Genomic DNA, 12,608 nt, shown 5'->3' with positions numbered 1-12,608 from the left:
ATATATATATATATATATATATATATATATATATATATATAAATTTATAATTAATTATATTCTCAATCAAAAATTTGAAACTAATTTGCAACTATGAATGTCGGTATTACAATCTTTTACAATTTCGCAAGTGCTGATTTTTATGTTTAATAACTTAGGTCACAAGTTTGTTTATATTTGCCAATGTCTTTTTTTATCTTTGTTTTGCTTTATTGTTATTGTAGAAAATCCAAATTTAAATCTCTATTAGTAGATAACATTATTGGACATACAATTGCTATTTTTGTCTTTGTAGCTTCTTTATCAGTTCTTTTAAGAATTATAAGTCTCATTGAGACTTTCAACATCAAGAAAAAAAAGATTATGAAGATATAAATGTTATGTTTCTTAAATTAATCCATTGCTTATTGAAAATAAGAACAAAAGTGAAAATCATGCGGAATATTAAGACAATTGAATTTTAAATAATATTCTGAAATAAGTTTTCTTTTTAAATATATCAACATAGAGGAAACGATGATAATCTCTCTGTATAGCATTATATCTCAATATTCTTCATTGATCCTTCAAGTTTGACTTGCATACTGAGAAAAAAGTAGTTGTATCGACATAATCGGTGGTCACTCACATGCAAAGAAATATTGTGTTTATTAAATAAATTACACGTTAGTACAACAATAAGTTGCGTTAATATAGTTATTGACTAAATCGCAACCATTGAATCAATTAATAATTCTTATCGCAGCAACAATATATTTCATTCAATCGACTAAATGTTTACTTAAACAAATTTTGTTCGTTCTCCTTAATTCAACTATTTTTTTTCAGTGCAGAACTAATGTAGAATTAAAATTTCGACTTGGGTATAATCTTTTTCATTTATCTCTGTGTGTGTGTTGTGTAAAAATACTATATGTATTAGGAAAATAGCTGTGGACATTTGAATATTGAATGTTTTGATATGCGATATATATATATCTCGAAAATGTCACAATCTTCTTCCTTTGAAAGTATCTTATTCTCTTGAGATCGTATTTTCGCTTCTTATTTATCATCGTCTTCAAATTTTTTAAATCAAAGCATCCTTGAGTTTTTAAGAAATCCCGGCGGATCCTTGTCTTTTTAAATTCCTGAAATCCCAGGGTATTTTATATTCCGCGGAATTTTAAGCGTCGGAATCTCTTCGCCCTCGAGCAATCGTATAAACCACCGCCATTTATCTGAACTTCTAACGCTCTGATTCACACTAATACTTTAACATTCTCCCGTTAGAAGTCACCATAATCTCGGCATTTTGGCATTCAAAAATAGAAATATTAAAATAATATCAAAAGAGACATTCGGAAAATTTGGCGTCAAATGTATTCACCATAATCAGAAAATAACGCTTTACGTTGTCGTGAGTGCCTATGTGAAAATTTCGTTGAATATGTGAATATTTCGTTAACATTTTATTTTCTATTTGATTATATCTACAGATATATTTACGGCCTAAGAGCAGAACCGCGCTTTTTTATCTTCTTTTGTCCGGAAAACTTTCGCGTTTTCTTCCACGCTTCAAAATAATCGACTCCCGCAGTCCTACTTTTCCCACGCGGCTAGACATGTCCCGGGTCATTTTAAATTCAACGTTGTGGAGAACGCGCACCGCAGAATCGTGTCGCTTCTTTTAAAGCGTATCGCGTTTTTAGGAGTAACTTTTCTCCCCTTCTTTCTTCCCCTCAGCGCGGCGTGCATTTTCTTGTTTCTTTTGCTGTTTCTGCTACGGGAAATCCACGCCAGAGGGAAGAGAGAAAGAGAGAGTATGTGTCGACCGGGTTGCCCAGAAAGCTTCGTTCCGTTACTCGTCGTACGCGATCGCGCGCGCGGCTTTTTGCCTGCTCAAGGATACGAAAAGATCTATTGAGGAATTCCGTTTCCCCCTGCGGCGTAACGACGCAGACATCGTGGCGTATTTTGTTCTGGCTCCTCCTCGACAATGTCTTACGGATGCCGTTATCAAGCGACGCGCTGGCATCTCGCGCCAAGTGTACCTCCGCTAATGCATTCTCGCAAGAGAAAGAGACCACGTCGGCGTGTTCTTCGCGGCAAAGCTTTCCCGAAAATAAATTGTTACATCTTTTAAATAAGACCGTCTTTGAAAAATAGAGGTACCGAACAAGCATGTGAATTTCGTCGCTCAATCTTTGGACACACTCTCTGGCATAATTTAGACGAGACTCGGCTATTATTCGAACGAATTAGCAAAAAATATGAAATAGAAAAATTCACCGAAGCATTTTGTGTGAATTTCACGTTTGACTTTCGCGTCAATTTTGGTGAATCGAACGAACTCTTGGGAGATTTTCCCCTCCGCTTTGCTTGAATATACGCAGTTCATATTTGCATAGTAAAAGATTGCAGTGTTTCTGTATGTATGTATATATCGCCAATATGCGGAGTCGACGCTGCATTACCGCGCGGCGCGTGTCTTTCACTGCGATTTTCCTACAACAGAAGAGAAAGAGATTTCTTAGTAAATCGGGTCGGGAAAGGAGAGGATGCTTTCCGTGTCTTATCGATTCCAGACTTTAATGACAATTCGGCAATTTATTAATGGCGTTAACGATGTCCTAATTAAAAGCTGCTCTTTACGACCAAATTATCGTGCCGTTTAAAATAGACCGTATCTTACGAGGGAATAAATTTGCTGTCATATTACATTCCGTTAAATTTCGCTCAGATTAATCGACGGATAATTTGTTCCTGAAGTTTCGCGGAATGCAATAGCGCGCATGTCAGTATTGTTTGCTTTTACACGGAGGAAAAAGAGTGATTAATGGAATATATGATCTACGTTGCACTGTAATTCCCGTTTATTTAATAATCGTGATTGATTAACGGATTATCGCGACGCCCTTTATCGGGAAAAATATGCTACATTCATTTCTACATCGATACATTTGTACATGGCATGCAAAAAGACGAGTCACGCGTCAGTCTATATTAATAAGCTATATACGGAAATATATATTTCGCGCGATTGTCAGTGAGAGACTGAAACTGTTCAGGCAAAAACACTGTTACTCGTATACGTGTCTAAACCTGGATATTACTGGACCATCCTAGTCTTTAAATATGATTCTTTAAACTTTCAACATAGAATATATACGTGTATTCAATATATGCACGGGAAAAAAATGGTTGGATTAATCAATTTCTGGCGAAATGTAAACGATCCAGGGATTTTGGTTAAAGTTTTCAGAATTCTTTTTAAGTTAAACAAAAAATTTTTTTTTTATTTGGACTGAATATTCTAGCAACTTTAACTGAAATTTTTGGATTGTTTATATTTCACCGGAAATTAAATAAACTTCTTTTTCCATGTTTATATATATTTTATGTTGAAAGTTTGGATATTTATATTAACTCCTTCAGTGCTATTGACGCTATATGGTGCATCTTTGAAAAAATGATTAATCCTTAACCGAATTCAGTAAAGCTTGGTATCCATAGATTTTTAAGGTCGCTGAATTCGAATTTGAAGTTAAAATTTCAAAATTAAAAATGGCGAGTCTAAAATAGCTTGCTTAAAAAAAAATGTTAACAATTATACGATTTGCATGAAATTTGGTTTGCAAGGATTTCTCGGGTCACAGAATCAGAATCTGTTGTCGAATCTACTGTCGATTACTGTGTTGCTACATAACTTTAAGAGAAATTAAGTATGAAAATATTTTTAATTTTGAAAAATATTTTAATAACACACATTCTTTTTCAAAAATTCTATCTGGCCAAATTAAATTTATCTTTTGGAATTTTAACAATTTGACAGCAGATTCTGATTTTGTCACTCGACAGAAATCTTTGCAAACCAGATTTCATGCAAATCGCATAATTTTTAAAATGTTTGGACGCCATTTTGAATTTTGAAATTTTGATCTCGAAATCGGATTCAGTGACCCAAAAAATCCTTCCTGACACAGTTGTCATATAAATTCAATAGAGATCACTTTTATGGAGATCACTTTTGGCCCAAAAGTATATTTTTCGGCTGACATTGAAAGGATTAAAGAGCAGAACAATAAGAGTGTTCAGGATTAAATATGTGTTCGGGCATTGATACTTTTATCTTAACCACTCGTTAAATGCGAATTTTTTTATAAATTATACCAGTATGAAAAAAAAATCTAGAATGCGCCAAGAATACTTTTGCGATCTCGGAAATTGTAGAAAAATTCTGTACAGAGATTTTCACGCAAGGGATCCACTCCTTCTCTCTCTGTTTGAGACTTAACCTAAGGTACCCGCGACAAACTTGCGAATCTGCTCCGATCTCGGTTATTTATCTGCATTTCTTTGCTCGTAAATAAAACAATTTTTTGACTGATATGGGATACGTGACGAAATCAGCCTACTCGTGTCACGAAGGTTGCCGTAAATATCGTGATGAGATATCGGCGCGCGAGATTGCGAAGGGTTCAACTCGTCGACCTAGAGGTGTGTTTTCGCTAGTTTGCGCGGGGAACGACAACGTGTTACGACTACGACAATGGCAACAACTACCGTCAACAACGACGACAACAACACGGGAGCACAACTGCGAAAGCAGCGGCTATTGTTTCTCATTCCCTCCAAAGCCGCCAGCAGCTTGAGCGAATATATGGGGTGCTTGACTATTAATGACACATTCGTTGTGTGCAAGTAGAGTTCGCGAAATTAAAAGCAAAATTTCTCTACCATTTCGCAAATAATCACGTAAAATTCTGATTTCTTAATCGAAGAAGATTGGTGTATGATCATTGTCATGCACAATCATGCGTAAATCTTTTAATTAATAACTAAAAGTCTACATGGTCCTTAAAAATGGTGGAGGACTTTTTTATTGATCTAATGCACAATCACACGACGGCAGACCTCGCCATCATGCATCCATCGCGTGTGATATCATTTATCAATCTTCTTTGATCAATAACTCAAAGTAGTTTTCGTGGTTGCTTGCGAAATGGAGGAATTTTGCGTTTCATGAGTTTTACCTGCACACAACGTGTCTGTCATTAATTACCAGACGCCCTATATAGATGTACGTGTGTCTGCGAATGTATCCCGTGCGCTTGTGTCCATCCTATACCCATGAGCATGCCCACGTGGACGAGGGGTTGAGCTTTTGTGCCGTTCTCTCCTTTTTGCGTGCCACCGTAACGCGGTAAAACCATCACTCGCGTCCCAGGTGGGTTTTCTCTTTTTGCCTGGCCATACCGATCGCTGGCAACGGTAGCGCGAGCGCGGGAGCCACCTGTCCATCCGCACCCGTTCGCATTCAGGATCTGTGAGGAAAGCGTTAACCGATATTAATCACATCATACGATGACTCGAGTTCCGTCATCCGAATCCGCTTTTGATTCTGTTGGCCCGACAACGCGAACTACCGTGCAGCGTAACTATTTGGCTTTCCACGGGAGATCGGGAAGCGAGTATCGACAATCGATTTTTCACAAAGCTCGCGCGTATCTGCATATGGCGTTGCGCATCAGACAATTCGACTTTCGACACGACGCAACGAGACGTGACGCGCCAACGTTCGGCGTATGTGACGTGGTCGCTTCTATGCATAAATGTATCGTTGCAACAACAAAAGAAAGAGAGAAAGAGAAAATTATGCATAGTTATGTAGTTATGCACAGTTATGCAAGTTATGCACGTTATGCATTTTTATGCGATAGAAGATTGACATTTAATAATTTGATTGAATTTGATACGTCTCGTTACATCAGTTTGAGCATTGCTCGGAGCCTACTATTTTTGAAAATTAGTCCCGTGTCGTTTCCGAGATGAATAGTTCGCAATGGAGCACTTTCCATTATAATACAAATTACACTAATCATTGCGCATGTACGATCATCAGATTTGATATTTTGCATCGCGAAATGGCGACGCCATCCTGGAGCGAGATTCCCTGAATTGCGTTACCGTAGTTCGACTTGCATCGCGTTTATTAATCCTCAAGTTCGTTACCTCATTCAGAGTATATGCAAGGTAATATTGCGGTATTATAGCAATGATTTACGACACACGTTTATCTTCGTTAGAGCAAAGACCGCGGTGAATTTCCCGTCAGTTAGCGTCAGCACGAAGTCTCGCAGAAGGCGCCTGCCGATCATTACTTTTCCGACGTAGAACATTTGACATTTCCACGGGCGGGAGTTTGATATTCGTTCGTATAACACCTCGCGTACAACCTTTCTTGATCCTCCGTCGGATTATTTTTTAATTTTCCGGCTCGTTTTCGTTTTAGTGCCGCACCGTAAAGACCGAACGTGACATTTAGCGCGCGCGCTCACGCGCGTAAGTGCAATTAAATTTCAATTTTCCGAGAAGTAAGACACGCATAATAGCAATAACGCGTAATGCACGCGGCGTTTTTTTCCGCAAAGAGTAACCTCAATTTTTCAAATTTTCGCAATGGTTTGCGTTATTTTTTAAAAAAAAGGGGAAAAAATACTCTTCATATTACGACTGACAGATATTCAGAAAAGTGAATTTGAATCCAATCCCTCAACGCGAATATCTATTACATGCATTTCATGTATTTTGATCTTTTAATGACGAATCCAAAAGGAAAAAGAGTATCGTTAAAAGGATTTGCTGTTAAATCGAATTGCATGCGTTCTATCTCTCAGTTTGAAACTTTGAAAATTGATTAGGCAGAACAATTGGAAATTTTGCGGACAATTTTGCTTACTGAAAGCCGATTTAAAACGAGTTGCCGTAATGCAATTCATTTCCAAACGGTGCTCTAAAACCACGGATCGGAATCGATATAATTTGATAGAAGTTGAGATTGCAATGCGACAAGCACCAAATATGGTAAATGTGCCCGATGTCTCTATGTGTTGTAAAAATATTAAATATAATAGATGGCAACCCCGCACTCGCGCGCACGTGTGTGTTCGTGTATTCGGGCACGTTTCACATGCAATACAATTACACAAAGAAACAATTGCATAAATAACGGTGTTAACGAAGTATGCTGATGATGCGCGACGCACACGCCTTTATGCACGTTCCCAATATTTATGATGAGTTCTACTTAGGTATGTAATCGAACAATTGACCAGTAATCCTCCCCCTTCGCATTTTCGCACCTAGTGTCTGGAATGTCGCGCACGTGGAGCACTCGGAGAAGTATTTTGCTCTGGGCAAACATTTGCTGTGCGTGTAATAAAAAAAAGTTTGTCCTCCCATCGAATTCGTGAAACCACTTGGTGACGTTGACGCTCGGGAATATCAGCAGTGTTAACGTTGTGTCTCTCGTAACCCCCCCTCACAATTCTCGCCGACGTTTCACCGCGAAACGCAGTTCCCCGCCGACTTGCCGACTCTCGTGAGAATTATAAGCGACACGGAAGTTCCGTCACGCGATTAAAGCGCGGTCGCAACGTCGATGTAACGCGTACGTTGGTACCCGGTGAGAGGAATAGAGAAGTTAGAGAGAGAAGAAGGGGCGCGAGAGCTGCTTCCGCCCGCGATCGTGCATACGCAAGAACGGTTAACATCAGTGGACATCGGCGACCGCTGCCGCCGTCATCATCGCCACCTCCGCTACCTCCACCGCCGCCGTCGTCGACGGTGGCGGACGCGGCGGAGGGTGGTGGAGAACACTGGTAGGAGGTGCCGAAGAGTGGCAGCTACGTAACTCTATGGCTACGGGCGAACGATAGAGACGGAAGCAGCAGGGTAGGGAGAGAGAGAAAGAGAGAGTGGGAGGGGGAGAAGAAGAGAGAGAAGGAGAAGAAGGAGAGGGTAAATCGCGGTGGCGGGAGGTGGTAGGTTCCGCGGGCTACGAGGCAAACGGGCGACAGCGCAGGGTGCCCGGTGAGGAAGGGGTAGCGGAGGCCATGAGGAGCCGTCGGTAGGGGCGGCTGGCGCGGAGGCGGCGGAGACGGCTCGTTCAGCACGCAGGATCAGTCTTGGGGAGAGAGCCTCGCAACCGTTGCTTTCGCCTCGCTCTAGCTAGTATCTCCGCCGCATTCGTACGCGTTAGAAAACGCGCCGTCGCCGTCGCTCTTGCCCCAGCTGAGGCCGACGAAGCCGCGCGAAAACGCGTAACCGGAAGTAGAGTCGCGGAAAACGAGCGCCTCGCGCGTCTCAGTTAGGCGGGAAGCCCGTGGATCGTTTCCATCGGTCCGTCCACTCTTCTTGGCTCTCTACGTCTGACGTCTTCCTACCAGGTAGACGGGCTCTATCGCGACTGAAAAGAGCGCTCGAGGGAGAGAAGGAGAGTGTGTCCCTCCGAGGTCTTTCCTTCTCTCGACTCCTTGTTTCGATATATTCCTTCCTCGCCAGCGAATCGATTTCCATGCGACGTGGTGATCGCGCGTCGGTGGTCGTTAACGGTCAAGGAAAAGCCGGCCTTCGCGGCGCGTAAGCGAGACAGAGAGGAAAGTGAAGGCGCGAAAAGAGACGAAGAACGGTGGAGGAAACGCGCTTCACGTTCCGTACCGTCCGTCCTTTTCGACCGAGCGCGCGTTCCTCTCGGTGTGACGTCGACGAAGGGATAAATAAGGGTACGCGAAAAAGAGCGGGCACCGCGTGTAAGGTTCATGCCACGCCGTTGACCGCGCTATCAGCTCGAAATGACGATCTCGGTGTCTTAGAAAGGGAGATGGAGAAGTGCAAAGCACTACCACACAGCGGAAGCGGGAGAAAGAGAGAACAGCCGGAAAAAGAGAGCGCTTAGGAGTTGCGCTGACGTTTAAGCCGTGGCGTAGTACGCTCTGGAGTGGCGACCCTTTTCCTCACGAGAGCACAAGTGTAAGACTAATTAGCGAGGGACACTAATACGTAGGGAGGAATAGGAGGCGGAGGTAGAGGGTGGGAGTACCGACACACGGAGTTGAAGTGCCGAAGATGAGGAAGATCTTGTGTGGGTGCTTTGCGCGAGTGTGTGTCTCCCGCAAGCCCTCAGGCCGAAAACGGCAACGGAGAGGACGGAGGGAGGGGAGAAGACCGGGAAAAGGGCGGAAAATCCCTTGGTTCTTCCTCCGCCGAATCCCTCCCTCCTCTTCCCCTTCCCACTCTCTACTTCTCTGCCATTCTCTCCCGTAGGGTTCCCGGAATTCGCGAGAGTAACTGTCGAGCTGGCAAACGTCGAGTATTTCGACGAGACTGGCTCGCTGGCTAAGCGTTTTAGAGGCAATGTCTTTTTCTCTCCTCTCTCTCTTTCTCTCTCCGATTACGGATGGGACATCCGGCAGACAGGAGGACGAGGAGTATAACGTCTTCTTGCGCGTTCTTTTCCTGTTGCCGTTGCCGTTGAACTTTTCGAAGTCCACCCTCTGTTCATACATTTTACACGCAAAGTGACCGAGAAATAGGTGGCGGGCGGCGAGGGCATTAGGGTCACTCGATCAGATCTGGGCTTCTGTTTGCGTCAGACCGCTAATCTCCCAGGAGATTAGTCACTTGGTGGGTTGGGAAATAATTTCGTTGCAATAAATCGCGGAGGGATGAAGTATATATCGGGCGCTTCGAGAGTGAGCTCGCGGAAATGAACGAGATCGTGATTAACGCGAAACGATAAACTACGACGAGGAGGCTTCCTCTTTCTCGTATTAATTGCCCACGAGATATCGCTTGTTTCATGAGACGATTATGCCTTGTTTCTCATATCCCAGCTGCGCAGCGTTTCGTTCGCGTTTTCTAATAAAACAGCCCTAGACTCTTTATCGCCAATTTTGCGATAAAACCTCTCTCTCTCTCTCTCTCTCTCTTTCTTTTCACCTACACGCGTTACACGCACACTTACACTCTTCGCGAGAATCATTGCCGCAAATTAATACTTAATTTTATTATTTGGCACTTTCGAGGTCGCACTCATCGATAATTTGTCTGGATAAAAATCTCCCGCATTCTGATGAGAGCAATAATCAAAATGGCAAGGGGTAAGGCATTGTCTTGGATCGTGAGTTTCCGCTCGGAGGTCTCAAGATCCCATGCAATATTAAATAGCCGGGTAATTAAGCTCGAGTTTAACTTTTCGTAGAAAGAGAAGATCGAATGGAAATTACTCGGGCGCGCAAGCCCCGCGGCCCTCTCGTGCGGGGAACTTTAGCGGAAAACTCGTGGAATGAGCCTCTGAGGACTGGCGCGCCGCGCCGCGCCGTGCCGCGTATCTGTATCTATTTATAGCGCGTTTAATGCGAGATTACATCGATAACCGGTATGTTTTGACCTATTTTTACGTGGGCTCCTCTGCGTAAACACGGAAAGAATGAAACCACGCGATACATCGGAGGAAAGAGGAAGGCTGGAGATGTAATACATATCCCGGCGCCGCGGTCTACGCAAATAAGCGTTCCTCTCGGCCACCCCGCGCGCTTGTTAAGCCAAACACCAAAAAGCGGTATTCGCAGATCCACGGTCGATTCGACGGCGGGCCTGTTGCGCCACCAGAGCTACATGAAATTTTAAACACTGCTCCTGGAATAAATTCAACCGACGCGCGGACGCCTCTTCTCTGCGAGGAAATCCGTCACGAATCCGCGCGCACTTTAAGCTGCGCTAAAACTTTAAGCGCGACCCACGCGCATCGACCAGTCGGTCGGTCGCGGATAATAGGTTAAACGGAACCTCTCATTTTCTCTCTTTCTCTCCCAACTGCTGCTGCGACCTTTTATCGGGCAGCGAGACGCCACGATCGATAGCGCGCGAATTGGCGCGAATATCCGCGAATACACGACGCGCGCGCGGCATGAAATTACACGCTCGCTGATGATATCCGTAGAACCACACGTCGCTTTCTCTCTCTTTCTCTCTCCTCTCTCCCTCTCACGGTGAGGTGAGGTGAGGTGAGGTGATATGCGCTCGCGAATTGCGCGCGAGGGTGCGCGAAGTGCCAGGAGGCAACGCCGGCTACAGTGATCTGCGAACTCGTGGACGTGACGCAAAGCACACGGTGCGACGCGGCCCCCGCGTTTTCACGTTCCATGTGTCGTGAAAGAGGAGCTCGTGCCAACGACGGCGGTTTCGCGGACGCGGCTTTTCGGACGAGCGACGGCTTCTCGTGAATCGTCCGGTCGGTCCACCACACCAGCCGTTCCGTTCTCTCGACCGTCCTACTCGTCGGTCGTCGCGACAGTCGTCGGCGCCGTCGCCGTCCTTCGCCGTTGGATGTGCGCAGGAGATCGAGATCGAGTTTGAGAGGAAGAGTGCGCGAAGCGAAAGGCGCGCGTGCGAAAAAACCGACCACCCGCGCAGAGTGAACTCGCCGTTATTGTTTTTTTCGCGAGGTGAACCAGAGGAACGCTGAGCAGCGCGACAGGGACCTCTCTCGTGACGCTCGGGCTGTGAAGCAGCGTGAAAACAGCCCGTTACGCAGATATTGAACCGGTAAGCTTCCGCCATTGCGCGCTTCATTAACGCTGAATTCTCGGCTTTCGAGCGGGACCAGGATCATGGGGTCCTTCCTTATCTCTCATCTGCTTATCGCTCTCGCCGTGGCACTGCTTCCGGCCGGAATGGAAGCTTGCGCGGCGCCCATTTAGCGCGATTGCGAGTTTTGGCTACGGACGCAGGGGGAATGATATGTGTGTTTATCCGTGGCCTCTCTCCGGTAACGACTCAATTCACCGTGAATTATCCTCAATGTTTTGGATCTATAGCCAAAGTCGGGCTCGTTCAAGTACAGTAATTTCTGGCCGTTGTTTGTCTCGAAACCGTGTCGTGCGCGCGCGAATCGACGCTGCCTGTTCGCCTCTCTTTAGCATTTGTCTCGATACGCAGCTTCGATTTGTTTCAGTGGGAAGCAAATTGTAGCAGCGTTTGACCCGATTCAATTATAGAAGTTAAACGCACTGTTGACACTGCGCGAATGAGATAATGGACAGAAACATCTGTAGACCATTAGACTGCTAATGTCGCAAAAGCGAGTTGTCAAATGGCGAGCAGTTCGCACCGACGACGCGCTCGGATCCCTCGTCAAAATTAAGGCGGAGTACACTTTACGACGGGAACTTAGATTGTCCGGATGCCGAACGCTGGAACTTGAATAGTTATGACGAAGTGTGACGTTTATTCAAAATTTTCACATAGACAGAAAAGTGAAAATCGATACGACAAAGAGATTCTCGTGCGCGCGAAATGAACAGAATCATTTCTAGGGCACTGTGTACGAGCTGGATACACAAAGATTCGCGTGATTAGAGTTAATATAATATTCTAGATGAACAAATTCAGGACATTCGCGTCGAATTAGTCGCTCGGAGTAGTCGCCCGTCACGAAAAGTCGAGTCACCGCCGTGCCGTTGTCACAACGAGACACCTTGTACGTACGTTCAATTAGAATTAAGAGCTTTACAACAGCTGTTCCAGTAAATTAAACGACCGACGGATCAAGACATCGCGTCGTTAATTCGCGGACGTCATTTTACGATGATCAGCGTGAGAATAATGAAGTAATAATCGCATTACGTCATACGATGGGGATTCCAGTGAAATGATTTAGAAAGAGACCGATGATTCTCGAGCGTGAATTTCGTTGCTGAAAAGACAAGCTGCTGATTAACTATCACAATTTTTAACACTTGACAACGTGAATATAAGGATCGATGCTGCATATATGCAAATAA

The 12,608-nt window shown here is 44.3% G+C and overlaps 1 protein-coding gene across 7 annotated transcripts in view; it reads left to right on the top strand.

Annotated features, from left to right (window-relative positions):
* LOC116846483 (neuronal calcium sensor 2) overlaps nt 1-12,608 on the top strand; it is a 219,177-nt gene that overhangs the window by 104,708 nt on the left and 101,861 nt on the right. Inside the window, exons 1-2 of one of the 7 annotated variants that reach the window (XM_032820369.1) lie at nt 7,760-8,210; nt 10,766-11,370. The exons of 5 other annotated variants lie outside the window; for them this stretch is intronic. The gene's annotated coding sequence lies outside the window, so the exon portion shown is untranslated. Of the gene's footprint in view, nt 1-7,759; nt 8,547-10,765; nt 11,371-12,608 lie in introns of those variants that run through there. One more of the 7 variants, XM_032820368.1, reaches the window with a different exon arrangement.

Source organism: Odontomachus brunneus, unplaced genomic scaffold (genome assembly GCF_010583005.1).
Source record: "Odontomachus brunneus isolate Ranch 3 - 2012 unplaced genomic scaffold, Obru_v1 Obru_scaffold_065, whole genome shotgun sequence".
In the NCBI taxonomy this organism is placed as follows: Eukaryota; Metazoa; Arthropoda; class Insecta; order Hymenoptera; family Formicidae; genus Odontomachus; species Odontomachus brunneus.
Note: the sequence above shows the minus strand (reverse complement) of the source record. Positions and strands in the feature narration are given on the sequence as shown.